Source organism: Neoarius graeffei, chromosome 3 (genome assembly GCF_027579695.1).
Source record: "Neoarius graeffei isolate fNeoGra1 chromosome 3, fNeoGra1.pri, whole genome shotgun sequence".
Taxonomy (NCBI): domain Eukaryota; kingdom Metazoa; phylum Chordata; class Actinopteri; order Siluriformes; family Ariidae; genus Neoarius; species Neoarius graeffei.
Window position 1 is genome coordinate 101,304,341 of NC_083571.1, and position 20,329 is coordinate 101,324,669.

Sequence of the window (20,329 nt, forward strand, 5' to 3'; positions counted from 1 at the left end):
ACACAACATGCCTACCACTTTAAAGGTGCACATTGTTTTATTGTGACACAAAAATAATTAAGATGAAAAAAAAACCCAGAAATCTGGAGTGTGCACAAGTATCCACCCCCTTTCGTATGAAACCCCTAAATTGGTCCAACCAATTCACTTCATAAGTCACATAATTAGTTGATTAAGATCCACCTGTGTGAAATCAAAGTGCCACATGATCTGTAACATGATGTCTGTATAAATCAACCTGTTCTGGAAGGACCCTGACTCTGCAACACTACTAAGCAAGCAACATGAGAACCAAGGAGCCTCCAAACAGGTCAGAAACAAAGCTGTGGAGAAGTATAGATCAGGGTTGGGTTATAAAAAATAAATAGCCCATTAAATCCATTATAGCAAAATGGAAAGAATATGGCACCACTACAAACCTGACGAGAAGGCCGCTCACCAAAACTCACAGACCGGGCAAGGAGGGCATTAATCAGAGATGCATCAAAGACACCAACAATAATGCTGAGGGAGCTGCAAAGTTCCACAGTGGAGATGAGAGTATCTGTCCATAGGACCACTTTAAAGCCATCCACTCCACAGAGTGGGGCTTTATGGAAGAGTGGCCAGAAAAAGTCATTGCTTAAGAAAACACATTTGGAGTTTGCCCAGCAGCACGTGGCGGACTCCCCAAACACATGGAAGAAGATTCTCTGGTCAAATGAGACGAAAATTGAACTTTTTTGGTCATCATGGGAAATGCCATTTGTGGCGCAAACCCAACACCCTGAGAACACCATTCCTACAATGAAGCATGGTGGTGACAGCATCATGCTGTGGGCATATTTTTCATCTGCAGGGACAAGAAAGCTGGTCAGGACTGAAGGAAAGATGGATGGCACTAAATACAGGGCAATTCTGGAGGAAAACCTGTTTGAGTCAGCCAGAGGTTTGAGACTGGGATGAAGGTTCACGTTCCAGCAGGACAATGACCCTAAACATACTGCTAAAGCTTCACTGGAGTGGTTTAAAGGGAAACATTTAAATGTCTTGGAATGGCCTAATCAAAGCCCAGACCTCAATCCAATTGAGAATCTGTGCCATAACTTGAAGATTGCTGCACACCAACGCTACCCATCTAACTTGAAGGAGTTGGAGCAGTTTTACCTTGAGGAATGGGCAAAAATCCCAGTGGCTAGATGTGCTAAGCTAATAGAGACATACCCCCAAGAGACTTACAGCTGTAATTGTAGCAAAAGGTGGCTCTATAAAGTATTGACTTTAGGGGGGTGAATACCTATGCACACTCCAGATTTCTGTTTTTTCATCTTAATTATTGTTTGTGTCACAATAAAAAAAAAAAAAAAATGTGCACCTTTAAAGTGGTAGGCATGTTGTGTAGATCAAATGGTGCTAACCCCCCAAAATCCATTTTAATTCCAGCTTGTAATGTGACAAAACAGAACGAACACCAAGGGGGATGAATACTTTTGCAAGGCACTGTATGCTTTGTGACAATGTCCATTGTTAAAAGTGCTATTAATACAACAACAACAACCCTGGACTGAATTGAGTTCAACATTTAGTGAATCTAGAGAATAATTAATCCATAATATTTTCTGAAATTATGTTCAAAATAATAATGATTAGCATTTTCTCCACTATTTGTATCTGTGTTTGGGGCCCCAAATATCTGTTGTTTGTGTATTCAGATTAAAAACCCGAAATTGATGTTGCCTAAATCAAAAGGTGGCTTAATTGTTTGTTTGCCTACCTGTCTGTCTGTCTGTTTTTGTGAACTTTACCACTAAGTCCCTGGAAATACTGGAAAACATGGTGGGGGGAAACCCAGACGTAGAAATGCCACAGTTAAGATTGTGAGTGTAAGTCTGTGATTGTAAGCCCATGTTTACATTGGACCGTATCAGCGGATCATCAGATTAACGTTTTTAAAACAATTAGTGTGCACACAGCAACACCAATACACGATTTGCGTGCACACAGCAATACCAATACACGGATACGCTCGGCTCCGCAGGCATCCTGCGCTCCAAATCACTCCGCCCTGAACAGCGAGTGCCCTCTGGAGGGTGCGCACTCCGGCCTTGCGCAGCTCACAGAGCGCGCGAGTGAAGTGAACAAGCTGTGATTCGGGACTGAGCCGCTGTGTGTGTGATCCCAGCGCATATCACTTACCACTTGCAAGTGGAAGGATGGCAAGCCTAAAGACAATCATAACTACACAATGGGCAGTATTTGCATCAGTATTTGCAGTATTTTCATACTTTTATACTCTTTAATGAAAGGTGATACAAGGCGGAAGTCCGCGCCGTTTTTCAGCAGTCGCGTCACATGACCAACGCCAGCGAATCAGGAAGGTGGATGTCACAGTGACGTTGTCCAATGAGACGCCAGCTATAGCTCAGCACAGCGTATCCGCATATTCTGAATGTTTACACAGCACCGGACCAGACACGATCTGGATTGAATACGTGGACGCTGGCGGATTCCCGTTTCCTGGCGTTTCCAGGCGGTTTAATGTAAACGGACAGTGCATCCGCGAAGAAAACGAGACAGATACGGTCTAATGTAAACGTAGCCTAAGTCTCAACTACAGATTTGCATGAAGTGTTGTTTTTTTCCAGTCTGCTTGCAATCTGTTTTTTTTGACAATATAATCCTCACGCTTTTTTTTTATTGTGTTGGGATGCCAGTCCCGATTCATATTTCTAGTCTGAACAAGATAAGTACTGACAGCCAGATATACCTAACAACTTTATAAATTTAATTAAGTTTTTTTTTTTTATCATAAGAGACATGTAAATTTCTTGAAGCATAGCACCTTATGTGAATAAAATCAATCTGTATTTGGTACTAAATTTGAAAATGTAAACTACATATACAGTGTAGACAATTACTCAGTAAAGGTTGTGTATTGTGTTTAATATATGGTAGTGTGTATATTTTTCAGACTAGAAAACCAGAATTCCCAAGTTTCCCCATCTGGTGATCAATAAAGTCTTATCTTATCTTATCTTATCTTATCTTATCTTATCTTATCTTATCTTATCTTATCTTATCTTATCTTATCTTAGAACTGGTTATACTGTTAAGATGTGAAATAATAAGTAAGCCTGTATTTATGATGTTTAATATATATTGGATTGGGCTTAAATAATTACATCATTTATCAATATACAGATTGGAAATAGCTGGTAATGAGCTACTCATCATCTGAGTACTCAAGGAAAAATATATGACAAGCAATATCCAAAGCTGTAGTGCTCTTTTACATTTGAAATGACTGTAGATAGATTATTTGCTGTTTCTATTCCCATTTTTACAACAAATTCTATAGCAAAAATGCAAAATTTATAAATGTAACATGAGTTCAAAGTAGGCGGCACGGTGGTGTAGTGGTTAGCGCTGTTGCCTCACAGCAAGAAGGTCCTGGGTTCGAGCCCCGGGGCCGGCGAGGGCCTTTCTGTGTGGAGTTTGCATGTTCTCCCCGTGTCCGCGTGGGTTTCCTCCGGGTGCTCCGGTTTCCCCCACAGTCCAAAGACATGCAGGTTAGGTTAACTGGTGGCTCTAAATTGACCGTAGGTGTGAATGAGAGTGTGAATGGTTGTCTGTGTCTATGTGTCAGCCCTGTGATGACCTGGTGACTTGTCCAGGGTGTACCCCGCCTTTTGCCCGTAGTCAGCTGGGATAGGCTCCAGCTTGCTTGCGACCCTGTAGAAGGATAAAGCGGCTAGAGATGATGAGATGAGAGGAGTTCAAAGTAGCACTACAAAAATCACTGCAAGATTGATACAGTATTACTTTCCTGGATACAGTCACTCAAGGTGTTGTTTTTATATTTTTAGTTGTTCACTAGCGGCACGGTGGTGTAGTGATTAGCATTGTCGCCTCACAGCAAGAAGGTCCTGGGTTTGAGCCCAGCATCTGGCGAGGGGCTTTCTGTGTGGAGTTTGCATGTTCTTCCCATGTTTGTGTGGGTTTCCTCCGGTCCCTTAGCCTAGTAAACTAGACCCACCCGCCTAGCGGCCAAAAATATTTTTGCCTAGCGAGTGGGTCTAGCCTCGCACCATATAAACAAAAACACCCCGGGCATCAAATCGTGCCCGCCAATCACAACGCAAGGTTTTTGTTTGGATTCTTTGGGCGGGCTTTTGCAGGAGTGACGACAAAGCTGCGCGACGCTGGAGAAAGCACAACAGGAAAGATGGCTACCGCTACCCAGATGGGAGAAACCTGGGTTGCCCAAGTAGGTTTTAGCTAGGGCCCATATGAAACCCACTTTTAGCCCAACTGGGCTTGCCCACATGGGGCCACCGCATAACCCTTGGCCAAAACCGACTGGAGCCCAGCTGGGCAGCCCACATTCAACCCATGTGGGACCCACATGGGTGTGTTGGCAGGGTAGTGAACAGCGTGCGTTTGACTCCGCTTTTGAATCAGTTTTAGAAGAATTAGACTTGGAGTTTTCGTTGAAACATGAGCAGGAAGAGGCTCTCTGCTCATTCCTTTTTAAGAAGGACGTTTTTGCTGTTTTGCCGACCGGCTATGGCAAAAGTCTGATCTACCAGCTGGCTCCGCTCGTAGCCAAAAGGATGGGGCTAGTTTGTGCAGTACGAAGAATTAATAAACAGCTTTGAAACATTACTTTTTGATTGTTTCTTATTTTCCCGTTATTTTAAATTTAAGGGAAATTATTTCACCAAACACCACTAAATAAAAACTCTCAAAAACAGTTTAAGCAAACCCTTGAAAAACACTTGGGGAAAAAAATGAGTGTATGTGGTACAGACTCCAAACTTGTGGTCATTATCTCCAAACTTCTTAATATCTAGAACCTGTTTATTAATTAATACGCATTTTGAAAAATTATTTATTTCAAGGTCTCCCCCAGTGCTTTCTGTCGCTCTGACTACGTCACAGTCACTGTTGCGCTGATTGGTCAGAGCGTTGGCCTATACGCACAGAGACAGTTTGAAAGACAGTGGTTTGTTCCTCCTACCCCCTTCGGAAATGTCTACGGATCAAGGCCAGACTAAATATTCACATTTAGTCTGGCTTGCCAGGCTACCGGTCCCTCACAGTCCAAAGACATGCAGGTTAGGTTAACTGGTGACTCTAAATTGACCGTAGGTGTGAATGTGAGTGTGAATGGTTGTTTGTCTCTATGTGTGAGCCCTGCGATGACCTGGAGACTTGTCCAGGGTGTACCCCGCCTCTTGCCCATACTCAGCTGGGATAGGCTCCAGCTTGCCCGTGACCCTGTACAGGATAAGTGGCTACAGATGATGGATGGCTGGATGGATGGATGGATAGTTGTTCACCTTCTGTTTTACATCAGAAGCAATGACATCACAGGGTGGCTCACTCATACATCTTGTTACTATGCCAACCATGGAATACCTATAGATCCATTACAGATAAAATGTCTGTATTACATTTGTGTGTAATTTAGATAATTATAAGTGCTATTTCTGTAGACAGCTGTTCAGGAAAAGGAGTTAATCTGTAACGGCTTAAATAGGTATGAATCATATCCATGCACCTGAAGGTACTAGTTTTGCAGATCTTGTGCAAGCCATTTGGTGTGTGTGTGTGTGTGTGTGTGTGTGTGTGTGTGTGTGTGTGTATATATATATATATATATATATATATATATATATATATATATATATATATATACAACCCCGATTCCAAAAAAGTTGGGACAAAGTACAAATTGTAAATAAAAATGGAATGCAATGATGTGGAAGTTTCAAAATTCCATATTTTATTCAGAATAGAACATAGATGACGTATCAAATGTTTAAACTGAGAAAATGTATCATTTAAAGAGAAAAATGAGGTGATTTTAAATTTCATGACAACACATCTCAAAAAAGTTGGGACAAGGCCATGTTTGCCACTGTGAGACATCCCCTTTTCTCTTTACAACAGTCTGTAAACGTCTGGGGACTGAGGAGACAAGTTGCTCAAGTTTAGGGATAGGAATGTTAACCCATTCTTGTCTAATGTAGGATTCTAGTTGCTCAACTGTCTTAGGTCTTTTTTGTCGTATCTTCCGTTTTATGATGCGCCAAATGTTTTCTATGGGTGAAAGATCTGGACTGCTGGCCAGTTCAGTACCTGGACCCTTCTTCTACGCAGCCATGATGCTGTAATTGATGCAGTATGTGGTTTGGCATTGTCATGTAGGAAAATGCAAGGTCTTCCCTGAAAGAGACGTCGTCTGGATGGGAGCATATGTTGTTCTAGAACCTGGATATACCTTTCAGCATTGATGGTGTCTTTCCAGATGTGTAAGCTGCCCATGCCACACGCACTAATGCAACCCCATACCATCAGAGATGCAGGCTTCTGAACTGAGCGCTGATAACAACTTGGGTCGTTCTTCTCCTCTTTAGTCCGAATGACACGGCTTCCCTGATTTCCATAAAGAACTTCAAATTTTGATTTGTCTGACCACAGAACAGTTTTCCACTTTGCCACAGTCCATTTTAAATGAGCCTTGGCCCAGAGAAGACGTCTGAGCTTCTGGATCATGTTTAGATACGGCTTCTTCTTTGAACTATAGAGTTTTAGCTGGCAACGGCGGATGGCACGGTGAATTGTGTTCACAGATAATGTTCTCTGGAAATATTCCTGAGCCCATTTTGTGATTTCCAATACAGAAGCATGCCTGTATGTGATGCAGTGCCGTCTAAGGGCCCTAAGATCACGGGCACCCGGTATGGTTTTCCAGCCTTGACCCTCACGCACAGAGATTCTTCCAGCTTCTCTGAATCTTTTGATGATATTATGCGCTGTAGATGATGATATGTTCAAACTCTTTGCAATTTTACACTGTCGAACTCCTTTCTGATATTACTCCACTATTTGTCGGCGCAGAATTAGGGGGATTGGTGACCCTCTTCCAGAGGTGGGGACTTGAGACTTGGGGACTTGGACTCGAGTCGACTCGAGTCACTGTTTTCATGACTTGTGACTTGACTTGACAAAACATGAAAATACTTGAGACTTGACTCGGACTTGGAAGTTTAAGACTCGGGACTTGACTTGACTTGACTTGACACACGATGACTTGAGTGACTTGAGTGTTATTTCCATCGTGTTTTTATTGTGAAAATAAAATGTAATATGCACATACTTCAGTAATTTTGATTGCACTGCCGTTGCATTGTCACCTCCCTGTCCATCAGGCACGCTCTCTGCGTGGGCTATATACCATGCCCCATGCCACGATGTGTTCACAGATTTCACATCATATCATCATGTCAGCCATCCCAAGAGTAATCACTTTCGGCTTCAAAGGCTACTGCCTAGAAGGTAAACGACGAACGGCGCAGTGCAAGATTTGCAACGTGACTATTTCTGACAGCCAGACCACGACCTCCACTTTCGTCTGGCATTTGAAGAGCCATTCTGCCCAGTAAGTTTATTAACGTGTTGTTATTTGGTGATAGCAGCTAAACTCCTCATTAGCCAATGTTAGCCACGAGAGTGAGCGGTAGGAGGATTTTAGCCGTTGCAGATGTAGCTAGGGATTCAGTTTATTATTGTGAAATTCTTATGTGAATGCTGGTAAGCAATGTAGTTACAGTGGTGCTTAAAAGTTTGTGAACCCTTTAGAATTTACTATATTTCTGCATAAATATGACCTAAAACATCATCAGATTTTCACACAAGTCCTAAAAGTAGATAAAGAGAACCCAGTTAAACAAATGAGACAAAAAAAATTACACTTGGTCATTTATTTATTGAGGAAAATGATCCAATATTACATATCTGTGAGTGGCAAAAGTATGTGAACCTCTAGGATTAGCAGTTAATTTGAAGGTGAAATTAGAGTCAGGTGTTTTCAATCAAAGGGATGACAATCAGGTGTGAGTGGGCACCCTGTTTTATTTAAAGAACAGGGATCTATCAAAGTCTGATCTTTACAACACATTTGTGGAAGTGTATCATGGCACGAACAAAGGGGATTTCTGAGGACCTCAGAAAAAGCGTTGTTGATGCTCATCAGCCTGGAAAAGGTTACAAAACCATCTCTAAAGAGTTTGGACTCCACCAATCCACAGTCAGACAGATTGTGTACAAATGGAGGAAATTCAAGACCACTGTTACCCTCCCCAGGAGTGGTTGACCAACAAAGATCACTCCAAGAGCAAGGCATGTAATAGTCGGCGAGGTCACAAAGGACCCCAGGGTAACTTCTAAGCAACTGAAGGCCTCTCTCACATTGGCTAATGTTAATATTCATGAGTCCACCATCAGGAGAACACTGAACAACAATGGTGTTGTTGGCAGGGTTGCAAGGAGAAAGCCACTGCTCTCCAAAAAGAACATTGCTGCTCATCTGCAGTTTGCTAAAGATCATGTGGACAAGCCAGAAGGCTATTGGAAAAATGTTTTGTGGATGGATAAGACCAAACTAGAACTTTATGGTTTAAATGAGAAGTGTTATGTTTGGAGAAAGGAAAATGCTGCATTCCAGCAAAAGAACCTTATCCCATCTGTGAAACATGGTGGTGGTAGTATCATGGTTTGGGCTTGTTTTGCTGCATCTGGGCCAGGACTGCTTGCCATCATTGATGGAGCAATGAATTCTGAATTATACCAGCGAATTCTAAAGGAAAATGTCAGGACATCTGTCCGTGAACTGAATCTCAAGAGAAGGTGGGTCATGCAGCAAGACAACGACCCTGAGCACACAAGTCTTTCTACCAAAGAATGGTTAAAGAAGAATAAAGTTAATGTTTTAGAATGGCCAAGTCAATGTCCTGACCTTAATCCATTCAAAATGTTGTGGAAGGACCTGAAGCGAGCAGTTCATGTGAGGAAACCCACCAACATCCCTGAGTTGAAGTTGTTCTGTATGGAAGAATGGGCTCAAATTCCTCCAAGCCTGTGTGCAGGACTGATCAACAGTTACCGGAAACATTTAGTTGCAGTTATTGCTGCACAAGGGGGTCAGACCAGATACTGAAAGCAAAGGTTCACATACTTTTGCCACTCACAGATATGTAATATTGGATCATTTTCCTCAATAAATAAATGACCAAGTATAATATTTTTGTCTCATTTGTTTAACTGGGTTCTCTTTATCTACTTTTAGGACTTGTGTGAAAATCTGATGATGTTTTAGGTCATATTTATGCAGAAATATAGAAAATTCTAAAGGGTTCACAAACTTTCAAGCACCACTGTACGTCAAGTTTAATGATATTGTATATCAGTAGTAGTAAGTTGATTGTGCACTTTGCAGTCGTGATGCTGAATAACATAAGCAGCTTCCTATCCTGTTGTTCTGTTTCAGGGTTAAGCTAATGGTCAGCTTGTGAACATGTACACGTTCATGAGCAGTACAAATTCGTGTAAGTGTGTTCGTGTACATTAGCCAGACTGTCCATAGGGCATAGAGGCAGGGGAGTTTATCATAGCCGTTTGAAATAGCAGTGCAGCAACCTGCACATTTTTTTCATCACACTACCCGATCAAAAAAGAAAAGAAAACTCCATCCCACTGCCTATCATGCACTATTGAAAAAAGCGCCACGATTTGGATTCACCGGCATGCAGTGGTGTAGTGGAGATTTTTAAAGTGGGGGTACGTGATTCGTGACGTCTCCCCTTCTCCCCTCCCCTCTCTCTCTCTCCTTCTGTTCCTCTCCCTCGCCCCATTCCCCCACCGCGGAGGCGGGGGCTGGCTGCACCCCATTCATTTCTATGGAATTAATTGAAAAAAAAAAAAGCACTTTTTCAAACATCCGCTGCTCTGGCATGCTTTCACCTAGAGACGTGATTCAAACTCTAAAACGTAGGAAAACTTCTCCTCTGTGGATCTGGCATTCAACTTTTCTGCTAGGTTCTACACTTTCGGATCAGTCCCGGCTCAAACACCATGTGGGTTCCGGGAGAAAATCCGGCTTTATAATGGGTGTCTATTGCGTTACACACCAGTGGAGCTCGTTTAGAGTGTAGAGAGCTTGAAAAAATAGCTCAAACTTTCTCGCTTAAACTGTGTTTTCAGCCACAAATTTCACTCTACAGACATGATTTTCTTAAAAGTAGTAGTCACACTTGTCCTGATTCACACAATGTGTCTACCTAACCGATAGGATTTACAGTTTTTGAATGAGAAGCCTCAAACTGAGGAGAGTGCAGCCGAGAGGCCTCATTGACACCCATTATAAACGTGACAGAAAAGTCACTCATTTTTAACTCGCTCTAGTGTCCTCACTTTTAACACTACAGACAAAAGAATTACATCAGTGTATTCAGGAGACCCTTGTAGCGGTCACTGTGAAAGAATTTTGTGAATAGCTGCTTTCGTTTTCGAGTTATTCGTCGTTGTTTGAGGCCTGCTCCTGAGCAAAAAACAGCAGAAAACTGACAAGATCTTGTGTGACTCGGCGCTCCTGCTCAGGCCCGTCGCCATGCCGACTGGGGCCAGTGAGGGAGCAGAGAGGGGAGGGGCTGCTGTCTCAAGCACACACATAATCATTGTAGCGTCATAGCAGGTCACACATTCACGGCCAGCAAACATGCGTGACCAAATTGCTTCACACACTGCATCCTCTCACAATTTCCAGCAGGGGAATTGTCACCTCGGGAGAAGTGGGTGGACGGCGTACCCCCGCGTACCACGCCCACTACACCCCTGCCGGCATGCCACTCGCTGTTTGAATACAGGCTAGCAGCAATACTAAACTCTGTAAAATAGGCTGACTGTGCGCGGGAGTCTTGGTTCCCACTGTAACACAGTGTTACGAAAATAAATTGTGCAGTCATCCAAACCATGAATTTACATTTAGTATATCAGGCTACCAGGCCGCCAAAACAATGGTTTGAATGACTACAATTTAGAGAGCACAACTCTGTAACTGAACAGGTGCATTGGATATTTCCCAGTGAGGTAATTTAAAAAGTCTCTGGGTAATTGTTCAAGGAAAGATGAATCCCGCGCACTGTCCTTTCCGTATTGTTCCCGAAACGTTGCACTTGTGGTAAGGACAGTGCGTTAGCCATGACCGAAAAGTTGTGAGCAAAGTTCCTGTGGAAAGGAATGCGTGGGATGCATATTTCATTTAACATTTATTTTCGTAACAATCTATTATAGCGGGAACCGAGACTCCCGCGCCAAAGTCGTTCTATATGTCCCCGCTCCGCACAGGCTGAGGCAGCCTCGGAGAGGGAGAGAGCGCTTTTGCACACACCTCTGTAGCTTGTCATATGGGGTAAGATGATGTCATTTTTGCACGGGCGAACAGGTCTTCTTTTTGAGACCTAAATTATGTCTGACACATTTCTCTCCTTTGGGTTTTTTTTTTTTACTGGCGCAAACATACATCGAAGTCACTTCAGGTTTCTCCACGTGTATCTTATTAATAATAATCTCATCTGACGTGATTAGAGATTGGAGGAGCTCATGCCCCTGTTAACCCAAGGTGTCGTCCTACCCTCTTTTAACTACGCACATAACAGAATGCCAATTCTCTGTTTATTTTTCTTGTTGGCTGATGACAATGTGAGAAACTTAGTTGGCTTTCAATCTTGCAATCAATTTTGCCATCAATAAATAACTTTGTGACATTATTACTGTTTTGTTTTATTCCATGATGTATTTTACAGAACATGAGTATTTAAAATGCAAATATTTAACAGGTTGGGCACATGTGCCAGGGATGTTTACTGACATTTACTTATGTATTGCCTTTTCAATGTATTAAATTCATATTCTGCTGCTAAAATTATGCCAATACGCCTAAGGTGACTTGACTTGACTTATTATAGGACTTGACTTGACTTGACTTGACATAGCCTGTGACTTGACTTGACTTGCCCAAGACAAAAAAGACTTGGGACTTACTTGGGACTTGAAGGTTAAGACTTGAGACTTACTTGAGACTTGCACATGTGTGACTTGGTCCCATCTCTGCCCTCTTCCCATCTTTACTTCTGAGAGCTGCTGCCACTCCAAGATGCTCTTTTTATACCCAGTCATGTTAATGGCCTATTGCCAATTGACCTAATGAGTTGCAGTTTGGTCCTCCAGCTGTTCCTTTTTTGTACCTTTAACTTTTCCAGCCTCTTATTGCCCCGTCCCAGCTTTTTTGAGATGTGTTGCTGTCATGAAATTTCAAATGAGCTAATATTTGGCATGAAATTTCAAAATGTCTCATTTTCGACATTTGATACGTTGTCTATGTTCTATTGTGAATACAATATCAGTTTCTGAGATTTGTAAATTATTGCATTCCATTTTTATTTACAATTTGTACTTTGTCCCAACTTTTTTGGAATCGGGGTTGTGTATATATATATACACTATATTGCCAAAAGTATTTGCTCACCCATCCAAATTATTGGAATCAGGTGTTCCAATCACTTCCATGGCCACAGGTGTATAAAATCAAGCACCTAGGCATGCAGACTGTTTTCACAGTTTAGAGCTGGCCCCTTCCTCTTCCAACATGACTGTGCACCAGTGCACAAAGCAAGGTCCATAAAGACATGGATGACAGAGTCTGGTGTGGATGAACTTGACTGGCCTGCACAGAGTCCTGACCTCAACCCGATAGAACACCTTTGGAATGAATTAGAGCGGTGACTGAGAGCCAGACCTTCTCGTCCAACATCAGTGTGTGACCTCACAAATGCGCTTCTGGAAGAATGGTCAAAAATTCCCATAAACGCACTCCTAAACCTTGTGGACAGCCTTCCCAGAAGAGTTGAAGCTGTTCTAGCTGCAAAGGGTGGACCGACATCATATTGAACCCTATGGATTAGGAATGGGATGTCACTTAAGCTCATATGTGAGTCAAGGCAGGTGAGCGAATACTTTTGCCAATATATATATATATTAGTGCTGTCAAAAATGTCGCGTTATTAACGCGTTAACTTGACTCAATTTTAACGGCGATAATTTTTTTATCACGAGATTAACGCTCTGTGACATGATGCCACGCCCCGCACAGCCAGAGTCCTCTGCTCTCCCCCGAAGAGCCACGGTGCTCGGCTTAGGTTTCGTTTTCCCATCGGCGGCTCCAGCCCCACTTTGCAGTGGCTGTGACAAGACGTGTTATGCTCTGCAATAAAAAAAAAAAATTGGTATAACCAGTGTTCGAACTATGCCGATATTTTCGGGGGGTCCCTTTTTTTTCCCTTGGGGGGTGCTTGCGCTTGTCTCAGAGCGCGGATCTCCATCGCGCGCTCACTTCAGATATGCAAATGCTTCCCGTTACACACGATTGCTATGTCAATAAACATCATTTTGCCAATATTTTAGAGACCCCCCAACATTTCCCAAATCATGTTTTCAAGGGATCTCATGTCTGTTTCAGGGGATCTCGGATCCCCCGAGTACCCCCGTAGTTCGAACGGTGAGCAAGCCCATTCACTTTTTTATGCTGATAAGAGAATTACAATGGTTTTTCATGTGACAAAAATGTGTGATTAAATTGCGATTAATCGCGAGTTAACTATGACAGTCGCGACATTAATCGCGATTAAATATTTTAATCGCTTGACAGCACTAATATATATATATATATATATATATATATATATATATATATATATATATATATACACACACACACACATACAATATTATATATATATATATATATATATAACAGTGGATATAAAGTGTATGCACCCTGATAAAATGATAGGTTTTTCTGATGTAAAAAAAAAAAAAAGAGACCACGATAAATAATTTCAAAACTTTTCCCGCCTTTAATGTGACCTATAACCTGTACAATTAAATTGAAAAACAAACAAATCTGTCAGGGGGAAAAACATAATTAGCTGTTAGACAAACAAAATTAGCTGTTAGACAAATGATCACTTCTGTCAAAGATCTTCTGTCAAAGAAGTTACTTATTCACCTTATAATATTGTGTTAGTGTAATGTGCATGTTTGACTCTTACAATTTGCTTTTGTGGTTTCATCAACATGTTATGTGTATACAGCCTTTTTGGTGCTTTATTAGCTGCACTCATCTATTATGGGATAAGGCTCAGTTTTGCTTCAGGAACAGCCTGAATCCTTAACAATATGGATTAGTCAAGGTGCTTCATGATTTTATTATTTTAATCTTACATTCATTCATTCTTTCTGCTGAATATATTCTTTCTTTCTAAAGCCAATTTATTGGATTTAGCTTTGGACACTGAACGCCAGGGATTTCCATCCTTTTTGTTAGCTGAAGCCCTTTAACCAAAAAGATTCGACTTACGTCTGCATTAAGGCCTTACGGGCCAACGTTAACTGAAACCGTTGTAATACATGGTACTTTTTAGCAAGTTTTTTTCCACATTGTGAAATATATTATCATTATTTTTAGTATTACAAATACCTGATTTAAGGGTGGCACGGTGGTGTAGTGGTTAGCAGTGTTGTCTCACAGCAAGAAGGTTCTGGGTTCAAGCCCAGCGGCTGATGGGGGCCTTTCTGTCTGGAGTTTGCATGTTCTCCCCGTGTCTGCGTGGGTTTCCTCCAGGTGCTCCGGTTTCCCCCACAGTCCAAAGACATGTGGGTAGGTTAACATGGGGGCAGCCTTGGGCTGAAGTGCCCTTGAACAAGGCACCTAACCCCCAACTGCTCCCCAGGTACTGTGGCATAGCATAGAGGACAAATTTCACTGTGCTTGAGTGTGCATGTGACAAATAAAAGCTTCTTCTTTAATGTGACAATGATATTAAAATCTCACAAACCCTCAGTATTTTCTTATCTAACATGCAGACCATTTACAGTTTAGGAAATGACGCAGTGAGCAACACCATGAACGCTCAGCTGCACAGTTGTATCCTGCCTCAGTTGTACGTCGCATCTGATAAATGAGTAAATGTAAGATGTCAGAGATGACACTTGTGTAATTATTACCTGTCTGTGAATGAGTCAGGGGAACATCTTCCTCTCTCATTAAGAAAATATACAGCTATCATTCAGAGACTTCAAATATTTTACTTATATTATTATCTGAAGTGATTGAATTGGATAAAACTCTCAAGGAGGATTCTGGATTCAAACATTCAGGAGCCACCAGTCTTAAACTGATGGACACCACAACTCTACCTGCAGGGAAACAGTAGACTGTATTTCAATCACACAGCTAGACAGTCAGTAATGGCTGAAAATGGCGAAGCACAAATAAATACACGGTGTTTCGAAAAATTTTATATTATTTGAGATGTAAATATCCCAGAAACTATATCCATCCATCCATTATCCGTAGCTGCTTATCCTGTGCAGGGTTGCAGGCAGCCTATGCCAGCTGACTATGGATGAGAGGCGGGGTACACCCTGGACAAGTCACCAGGTCATCGCAGGGATGACACGTAGAGACAAATAACCATTCACACTCACATTCACACCTACGGTCAATTTAGAGCCACCAGTTAGCCTAACCTGCATGTCTTTGGACTGTGGGGAAAACCAGAGCACCCGGAGGAAACCCACGCGGACACGGGGAGAACATGCAAACTCCACACAGAAAGGCCCTCGTCGGCCACAGGGCTCGAACCCGGACCTTCTTGCTGTGAGGCAACAGTGCTAACCACTACACCACCGTGCCACCTGATGTAAATATCCCAGAAACTACATAGTCCAGGCAAATGAAACTGAACAGGCTTAATGTTGAGCAATATAAGATTTATTCCTCGAAATTTGATTGAGAAATTCAAAAGGTACATGGATTCCATGAACGATTTCACAACTTTTCAATATGCGCGCCACCTGAGACACAGACACACACAGACAGCCTTCCTCTTTGAACTTTGTGTCATGTCCAAATCTGCATTGCGGTTGGTGCATTTTTAGAGAATTCTCTCAGAAATGCACGCTGCACGGTCTTGTTTGACTGTGTTCGAGCGTACTCTAACACACAAAACGCCTTTTCTTTTCCAGTGAATGGCATTTCTAGATCTAAAAAGATAAAAACAAAAAACATTAAAACATAAAATTTTGACCTGTTTCCACACATGCTGTTAAAATTTGAGGTCAATTGAATGAGAATTGGCAAAGTTATTAGATTGTGAAATGATATAAATTTTTTTGAAACACCCTGTATATTTTACAATTTGTGAGTTGATGTGTTTAATGTACTCCGTTTTTATACCGGGCAGCACAGTGGTGTAGTGGTTAGCGCTGTCTCCTCGCAGCAAGAAGGTCCAGGTTCGAGCCCCGTGGCCGGCGAGGGCCTTTCTGTGCGGAGTTTGCATGTTCTCCGCGTGGGTTTCCTCCGGGTGCTCCAGTTTCCCCCACAGTCCAAAGACATGCAGGTTAGGTTAACTGGTGACTCTAAATTGACCGTGAGTGTGAATGGTTGTCTGTGTCTATGTGTCAGCCCTGTGATGACCTGGCGACTTGTCCAGGGTGTACCCCGCCTTTCGCCCGTAGTCAGCTGGGATAGGCTCCAGCTTGCCTGCGACCCTGTAGAACAGGATAAGCGGTTACAGATAATGGATGGATGTTTTTATACTGGGCAGCACGGTGGTGTAGTGGTTAGCACTGTCTCCTTACAGCAAGAAGGTCCTGGGTTTGAGCCCAGCAGCCGGTGAGGGCTTTTCTGTGTGAAGTTTGCATGTTCTCCCCGTGTCCGCGTGGGTTTCCTCCAGGTGCTCCGGTTTCCCCCACAGTCCAAAGACATGCAGGTTAGGTTAACTGGTGACTCTAAATTGACTGTAGGTGTGAATGTGAGTGTGAATGGTTGTCTGTGTCTATGTGTCAGCCCTGCGATGATCTGGCGACTTGTCCAGGGTGTACCCCGCCTTTCGCCCGTAGTCAGCTGGGATAGGCTCCAGCTTGCCTGCGACCCTGCACAGGACAAGCAGCTACAGATAATTCAAGATTCAAAGATTTTTATTGTCAATTCACTATATATCCAGGACATATAGGAGAATCAAAATGCCGTTTCTCTCTCACCTTACTTGTAAAATCAGATAAAAAATATTTATATTTTAAAAAAAGAAAAACAAAATATATACATTTATATAATATAGGTAAGAATATACTCTAAAATCAAACAATGTACTAAATAGCAGTAGTACAAATACATATATATTATTTACCAGCTTAAGGTCGGTCCGTATCGTGAAATACCGTGACCTCGGCCCAGAGGCCTCGGTCAGTATTTTCAAGACCTCGGTCACGGTATTTCACGATATGGACCGACCTTAAGCTGGTAAATAATTATTTTTTTTTCTTTACCAAATTCTTACAGAAAATGAGAGCACCTGAAAGGGAAACCATATTTAGAACAAACCTGCTACAAGCTCTTTTTCGGCTTTCTCCTGAAATGTTTTCTTTTATTTCGTCTTCATCAGGGTAGTAAAACTCGCTTTCGCTGTGAACACTGTCGTTATCGTGATCCATGCTGTAAAATTAATGCTATTATACTGAGAAATGTGAAAATAAATGTTGACAAACAATTACTACTATGTTTGTTGTTGTTGTGAACGAGCGAGTCGCCAAAGGTCCGTAACCGAGGTCCGGATCGTAGGATTCCGGACCGCTCGTGAGCCAATCAGAGCACACGATTTGATGGAAACCGGACCGTGAAAAAAATAAAGTACAATAACTGTAACGGAGAAGGTGCTTAGAAGAGCAGTTTATGAGGTGTATATGAACAGTAGTGCAAATGACCAATAGCAGCAGATACAACAGGATGGATGGATGGATGGATGGATGTTTTTATACCAAATAAAAAAACAAAAAACATTCATATATAATGTTATAATGACAATAATCTAGATTGGATGAATATGAATTTTTAAATAAGAGATTATTTTGTCACTTTAAAAAAAATACTGACGTGCTTTTTGCTTCTCACTTCAAGTTAAAGGTCATAGGCAAAGGTTTTCAATTTATGCGCATATGTTAAAAAACCCTCTGTAATTTTCTTCTGGTCCCAGGAAGTATTGTTAATAAGTAATAATTAAAATAAGTTAGAATAAGTTAGCGCGGTTCGCGGCCAATTTCTGCTCTGTGATTTTTGTGACCACTCGGTGCGTGACTTCATTCATGGCAAACAAATCGCTTGAGTTGAGTCCACTTCCATTTACTCGCATTGCCGTTCGGCTTGAGTGCAGACGTGCGTTCGGGAATTTCCAAAGAAAAACCATGCCTTATTGTTGTGCAGTGAACTGTAACAACGGGACCGGTTCAGGAAGAAGTTTTTACCTTTTTCCGAGAGAGGAGAAGAGGCGGAGAGAGTGGATTGTGTGCGTGAAGCGAGAGGGTTGGCAGCCGGGTAAATACACCACTCTGTGCTCCGATCACTTTTTGAAGAATCCCCATCTGTTGGAGAGTTTAGGTGTCAGTATGGACAGAGAAGGCTCAAACCTGACGCTGTTCCGACAAAATTCGAACACAAAATCATGCAGTCAAAGAAGAAACGGAGCAGCAACGCTCAAGCAAAAAGGAGAACATTGGAGGTAAACGTTTTTACCTTTGCTTGCGATTGACAAGTCAAGAATTCTGAGGGATCCTGTACAGTCATTGTAGAAATAAGACAAAAGGGATATTTCCTCACTTAGAGTCGGCTATAAATAGTATAATGCTTGTATTACTATTAACAATATATTATATTAGCAATATAAACGAATCCACGTTATATTATAGGGATTATGTGTGTGCCCGTGTGGTTTAATTATTCTTCAAAAGGGCTCTTATTTAGTATTACGACAAAAGTAAGAATTTATCATAACTACCAGGATAAATAATTTGGGCGCGAGTCTTGTTGAGGTCCGGGGTCACCGCGATCAGAGTCGGCTGAGTCACCGTCTGATTCCGAGGCTGCACGGTCAAACCAGTGAGCCACATTCACCGATTGCTTCACAACGGCCTAAAGCCAGTATCTCACTGGGCTGCGACAGCTTGCGACAAATTGCGAACGTCATTCACGAGAGAGTTTCAAAAGGGTCTTGAAACATTCGCAGGACTTCTCAATTTCCTCGCATGAGTCACAAAGTGTCGGTCCTTCGTCGCTGAAATTTTGAACATGTTCAAAAAATTTGTGACAAAATTTCTCTCAAAATAGCCGCAAATGTGTTTCTGGTGTCACAAAGCCGTCACGAACCCTTCTCAAGTCAGTTTCCGTGAGACAGGAAGTGCGAGTGTATCTCACTGGGCTGCGACAGCCTGCGACTAGTTGGAGACACAACAATTGCGATAAAATATGCGAATATCAATTCAGTGTGATTCCAAGTGAAAATTGTCGCTAATTTGCATATTTTATCGCAATTGTTGTGTCTCCAACTAGTCACAGGCTGTCGCAGCCCAGTGAGATACTACCCATAGGTTCATACATATATGGTTTCACCTCTCGATATTCAATTTAGAGAGTTCCTACCTCAAAATCGCTATCGCTTTCAGACATTTTACACAACCTCTCACCACCAAAGTCCGTACACGTGTGCTCGGTTCGCAAGTAAACACAGAGCTGCTCCCAGTCTGTTTGCCTTAAATGACATCACAACGACGGTCCCCTGGCGGTAAAAGTGCGCATAAGTGAGACGTAAACAAACCTTCGGAACTTGCTCAAAACAGTATATTTTAACCGTTTTATTCGATTTTAGGGTGCAAATTAGACACCAGGAAGATTGAATTCGCTTTTTGGGTCGTTCTTCTAGAACATAAAGTTGATATTCTACGTTCCACCTCTGACCCTTGCCTATGACCTTTAAAGGGCACATCTTGGGTATAATTAGGAGCAAGATCAATGTAATTCTCTTATTTTATATTAAACTTTGGTCAAATATCTGTCACATTTTGCATTTTGTGCATTTTTTTTACCTTGCGCAATACCAGAAAAATTCAGTTGAAATCAAGCCATTTGAGGCGAATTCATCTGCCTCTGAAAAAACTTTGCATTTGGATTTCCCAGCAAACATTGATTTTCGTGATGTCGTGTGTGGGACGCCTCCCTCTGAATCCTACGTCAGCGCTGGTTTGTTTATGAGAATACGACCTGGTAGTTTTCTGCAAATTTCTTCAACGTTATCACGTAATTATTAAAATGGTTAACAGATGTATCGTAGGAGGGTGTAGCAACACCAATCTTGATGGGATTAGTACTCATCGTTTTCCAAAAGACCGGACAATGAGAGAGAAATGGGAGCGCTTCGTGTGAGGCACCTGGAAAAACTGGCAAGATGCAACAGACCACAGCAGCATATGCGGGGCTCACTTCATAAAGCCCGACGACTTTGAGAACTATTTGCAGTGGGAAATGGGCTTCAAGAAGCAACTTGATCTGAAAAAAGAAGCAGTTCCATCTGTTAGAATGCCCAAAGCAACACCGTCTCCATCTGTGTCAGCGTCACCA